We start from the raw sequence: 6000 nt of genomic DNA on the forward strand, positions 1-6000 counted from the left end.
TAAGAGAGTAGGGGGAGTGGTGTTTTGATAAAGGATACCATTACACTATACTTAGGGAGTTTATTCCAGGGAGGGGGTCCAGGAAAGATATTTGGATCAAACTGAAAAATATTGAAGAGATGGTCACCCTTTTGGGATTGTACTGTAGACTTCCCTAGCGCTCAGTGGGAAATTGAGAAGCAAATTTGTAAGAGATCTCAGTTATCTGTAAGAATAATAGGATGGTTATGGTAGGGGATTTTAACTTTCCAATATAAACAGGACTGCCACAATGTTCAGGGTTTGGATGGAGTGGAATTTGTTAAGTGTGGACAAGAAAATTTTCTGATTCAGAATGGTGATGGACCTACTAGAGAAGGTGCAAAACGTGACCTATTCTTGGGAAATAAGGCAGGACAGGTGACTGAGGTTCTGGATGTAGGTTTGCTTGCTGAGCTGGAAGGTTCATTTTCAGTATAGACGATTTTCCTCTGCTCTGCATAGTTCCTCCGTGCTGCAGGGTGTGGTGGCTCAATGAAACAATGTCCTAATGCGGCTTCATTTGTTGATGCTGAGATGATCAGCGAGCAACTCTACATCCAGAACCTCAACCTGAGCTACAAATCTTATCAAAACTCACTAGGTGACTGAGATGTCAGCGAGGGAGCAATTTGGGGCCAGCAACCATAATGCTATTAGTTTTAAAATAGTGATGGAAAAGGATAGACTGGATCTAAAAGTTGAAGTTCTAAATTGGAGGAAGGCCAATTTTGACGCTATTAGGCAAGAACTTTCAAAAGTTGATTGGAGTCAGATTTTAGAGCTAAAGGGACAGCTGGAAAATGGGAAACCTTCAAAAATGAGATAATGAGAGTTCAGAGGCAGTATGTTCCTATTAGGGTGAAGGGGAAGAATGATAGCTGTAGGAAATGCTGAATGACTAGAAAAATTGAGGCTCTGGTCAAGAAAAAGGAAGCAAATGGGATCGAGTGAATCTTTATAAGGGTAAAAGGCAGTAGGAGTACACTTAAGAGGGAAATCAGGAGGGCAAACAAGAGATATTCGATAGCTTTGACAATTAAGGTTGGAGAGAATCCAAAGAGATTAAGGACAAAAAAGTAACTAGGGAGAGAATAGAGTACCTCAAAGATCAGCAAGGCTGATCTGTGGAACTGCAGGAAATGGGGGAGATACTAATCACGTATTTTGCATCAATGTTTATTGTGGAAGAAATGGAAGATATAGAATGTGGAGAAATAGATGGTGACATCTTGAAGAATATTACAGTGATGGTGGTGCTGGATGTCTTAAAACACATAAAGGTGGATAAATCCCCCAGGTTCTGATCAGGTGTACTGTAGAACTCTGTGGGAAGCTCAGGAAGTGATTGCTGGGCCCCTTGCGAAAATATTTGTATCATCAATAGTCATGGGTGAAGTGCTGGAAGACTGGGGGTTGGCTAACGTGATGCCACTATTTAAGAAAGGTGTAAGGACAAGCCAGGGAACTATAGACCAGTGAGCCTGACATCGGTAGTGGGCAAATTGTTGGAGGGAATCCTGAGGGACAGGATATACATGTATTTGGAAAGGCAAGGACTGATTAGGGACAGTGAACATGGCTTTGTGTGTGGGAAATCATGTCTCACTAACTTGATTCAGTTTTTTGAAGAAGTAACAAAGAGGATTGATGAGGGCTATGTACATTGTCTTACTGAAGTCCATATACACTTGACAAGGCTCCTCATGGGAGACTGATTAGCAAGGTTAGATCTCATGGAATACAGGGAGAACTAGCCATTTGGATACAGAACTGGCTTAAAGGTAGAAGACAGAGGGTGGTGGTGGAGGGTTGTTTTTCAGACTGGAGGCCTGTGACCAGTGGAGTGCCACAAGGATCGGTGCTAGATCCACTACTTTTCATCATTTATGAACACAGGCTACCTGTCACAAAAACAACTTTCAACCATCACCCTCTGCTTCTAGCCACTAAGATAAAGTTTGGATCCAATTTACCAAATTTCCCTGCATCCTAAGGGTGCTTAATTTCTTGACCAGTCTCCCATGTGAGACCTTGTCAAGAGCCTCCCTGAAGTTCATGTAGACTATGTCAACTGGATTCTGCATCAACTGGATTGGATTCCGTACAGCACAGCACTTCTGCACAGAAATTGAACTGGACAAGGCACATAAACACAACGGCTACAAGAGCAGATCAGAGGCTAGCAATCCCACAGCAAGTAACTCACCTCCTACTCCCCAAAGACTGTCCACCATCTACAAAGCACAAATTAGGAGTGCAGCTCCAACAACACTCAAGAAGCTTGACACCATACAGGTGTGCTTGATTGGCACCACATCCACAAATGTTCAATCCCTCCACCACCAGCAGTGTGTACTATCCACAAGATGCACTGCAGAAATTCAACAAAGATCCTTAGACAGCACCTTCCAAACCCATAACCACTTCCATCCAGCAGATACATGGGGACACCACCCCCTGCAAGTTCCCCTCCAAGTCACTCAGCAGCCTGATTTGGAAATATATCTCAGTTCCTTCAGTATCACTGGGTCAAAAGTCTGGATGTCTCACCCTAACAACATTGTGGGTCTACCTACAGCACATGAACAACTTGTCCACTAAGGCATATCAAGCTTTGTGTCGTAGCATCTTAGGTGAAGTACAGGCGGTGCCAGGGCTGGACACAAAGGGAAACAGATGCCGCACTTCAGCTTTCCCCACTTCTTGGGGTGTCCAGTCTGCGTGCCCAAAGACCTGTGGGTGAATTCTGGTTGTTCACTCACAGAAAGACCAATGCAGAAAGTTGCAATGTTGAATGACATCATCCTTGACCTGATGTTGGTGCCAATGACAATTTGTTATGGGTATATTTGTGGGTTTTTTGGGTATGTATTTGTGCATGTATTACATGTGGATCTTTGTTTCATGTTGGCGTATATGGTGCGTATGATATGTATTTACATGTCCTTGTGTGTGTTTGTCTATAGATATGTATAAGTTGTACATAGTAAAATAAAATAAAGAACTGTGGGTGCTGAAGATCTAAAACAAAAACAGAGATTGCTGGAGAGACTCTGTTCCCTCTCAATTTTCTGCCTTGGTACCAACAGAATGATATTTCTGAGGGATGGTTTCTACTGGGGCTCGTGATCAAACTTAGATTGTGATTACATGGCACGGAGCCTCTAATCATCCTGAGTTGTCATTGTGAATGAATGTCCTGCCTACTGCCAGGCTGAAATTGCTAAACCAGAGAGATTCCAAAATTAATTATAGGGTAAGGCTATTCGGAGGTTACAAACCAAGGTTGGTCATGGAATTAAGATACAGATCTACCACGACCTCACTTAAAAGCTGAGCAGACTGGAGGGGCTGCATGACTCTGCTTTTCCCCATATTAGCATTTATCATCCCTGCTCTTTACCCAACTGAGACGTAAATCAATCCTCTCTCACAAAGTAATGACAGCAGGGATGGAATGATGAACAGTCGACCTGACTACAGTTATGCTATTCAGAAATCCTTGTTTACAAAACTGATAAATTCTGTAAATTAAAATAAAAGCTGGTCTTTGCTTGGACTCACTGCTTCATCTGGGATACAAAATCCTTCTGCTTTTGATAACTTTCTTTCCTTGTGTTCCACAACCCGAGTTACTTGTTTCCTCTTTCATATTTTATTTGATGTTGAAATATACTTTTATTTTGAAAATGAGGAACTCTCCCCCCAAAAGGCTGTTGAGACTAGGGGCTCACTTAAGGCTGTTAAGGGCAGATGAAATTAAGATACAAATCAGTTGTGCTCTCACTTAAAGGCAGAACAGGCTCTTTATTCCCTGTCTCCTGCTCAGATATACTCATCTCTGATCTTAGTTTTCCTGATGATACACTTTGTTTTCCCCCTTTGCTCCCTCTCAGACTTCAGCTTTCTCTCCGTCTTTCGTTCATTGTGACCTTTCACTTTTTAAGTGTGTTCCTCACTTTCAGTCACTTTGTGTCGACAAGAACTACTCTGCTCACGATATGAGAGGACCCACAAATTCCCCTCACACATCCTCCTTTCATGTTCCTATTTTATATCTCCCAATTTCTGTCAATGCTTCCACCTGCATCCCTCACAGATTGCTGCATTCCCTGATTCTGGCCTTTTGCATATTCCTGACTTTAATCTTTCATCCTGCCCTTATCTCCCAGAACTTTGGAATTCTCTCCCTAAACTCTCTGCCTCTCTTTTCCCCTTTAAGACCCTCCTTAAAACTGATCTTGATCAAGGTTTTGGCCAGCTGTCCTACTCTTTCCTCATGTGACTCTGTGTCAAATTGTGTTTGACGTTTCATCTGTAAACTACCTTGGAATGTTTTATTAAAGAGAAAACAAACTGATGATCTCATTGATCCCTCTTTATAACGAGGCTCTTTGACATATGTTTCAACCTTCCAGGGATCAGGATGCCAGATCAGACCACTCAGACCATTGAGTCCACTCTGACCCTCTAAAGAAGATTCACCTGGGCCCACCACCTGACCCTGTAACCCTGCGTTTGGCCAATCTACCTAACCTGCACATCTTTGGACTGTGGAAAAAATTGGAGCACCCAGAGAAAACCCTGGCAAAGTTGGAAGGAAATTACAGATGGTTGGAATTAAACCTGGGTCCTTGTGCTGTGACGCAGCAGTGCTAACCACTGAGTCACTGTGCTGGCTAATGGAGGCTCCTGCTGCAGCTCTCGCTGTCACTGTGTGAATGGTTGCTAAGGTGCTCAATTGCTGAAGTGCATGATGCTTGGACCAAGGTGTGTGTGTGTGTGTGTGTGTGTGTGTGTGTGTGTGTGTGTGTGCGTGCGTGCATGTGTGTGTGTGTGTGTGTTGAGGGGAGGGGGTGCACCATTGCTCTGATCCCATATTCCACAGGTCTGATCCCATATTCCACAGGACACAACATAAAATAAAAGTTTATTTTCCAGTTACCAACATGGCCAGTTAAATACCTCATCGATATCAGCCTTAAAACACCAAGATCCATCAACCAAGTCTCTTCATAAACTCAGACATGGATTTATAGTCAAAACAAAACTTACTCAGTGAAAACGCAATCATTGGTTATTTTACACAATCAGTCAGATCGAAGTATAAATGGTTATCTCAATAAAGATTACATATCTATGGTGGATTCTGTTACTAGCAGTGTACCTCATGCCTTCCCCTGATGGATATGAACTTGCTGCTTATTCTTAGTTCAACAAAACAAGATAAAGTCACAGCCTGCAACTGGTATCATGGCAGAAACTGCAAGGTCATCACAAACATTCAACAGCCTAGCGCACAGATCAGAGATTAGACAAAAATATTAGATGCTTAATTCTGTGTTTTATCTTATTAGATTAGATCTGATCGTACATAGTGTTTCCAGCACAGAAACAGGCCATTCAGTCCAACTGGTCCAGGCTGGTGTTACGTTCGACATGAACATCCTATCTTTCTTTATTCCACTCTATTAGCATTCCCTTCTGTTTTCCAATGCATTTATCCGGCTTCAAGTAAAATGCTACATCCTCACCATTCTCAGGCTTCTCCTGAATTTATTTTTACATTTATCAGAGTTCACCTTACATTTATAACCAATTTATTGGAGTTCTTTGACAGAGGAATGTGCTGTTGATGTACTGCAAGTGCATTTCCAGAAGAATTTGACAAGATCCCACACAAAAAGCTGATTGCACAAAACAGGAACTCATGGTGTAGGGTGAACTCTAGAATAGATGGAAGAACGGCTGACTGGCAAGAAACAGTTTACATAAACAAGTTTTTCTCTGATCAGCCGATAGTTATAAGTGCAATCTTGCCGGGGTCTGTGTTGGAACCTCAACCTTTTGCAATTTATATTATTTACTTAAATGAGGGGAGTGAAGGCATGGTAACTAAAATGCAGACAAAGGAAGGTCAAGAAGGATGTTGTGAAGAGAACTTAACAAGGTTAAGAATGAGATAGATAGGTTAAATAA

This window comes from Chiloscyllium punctatum, chromosome 39 (genome assembly GCF_047496795.1).
Source record: "Chiloscyllium punctatum isolate Juve2018m chromosome 39, sChiPun1.3, whole genome shotgun sequence".
Lineage (NCBI taxonomy): Eukaryota > Metazoa > Chordata > Chondrichthyes > Orectolobiformes > Hemiscylliidae > Chiloscyllium > Chiloscyllium punctatum.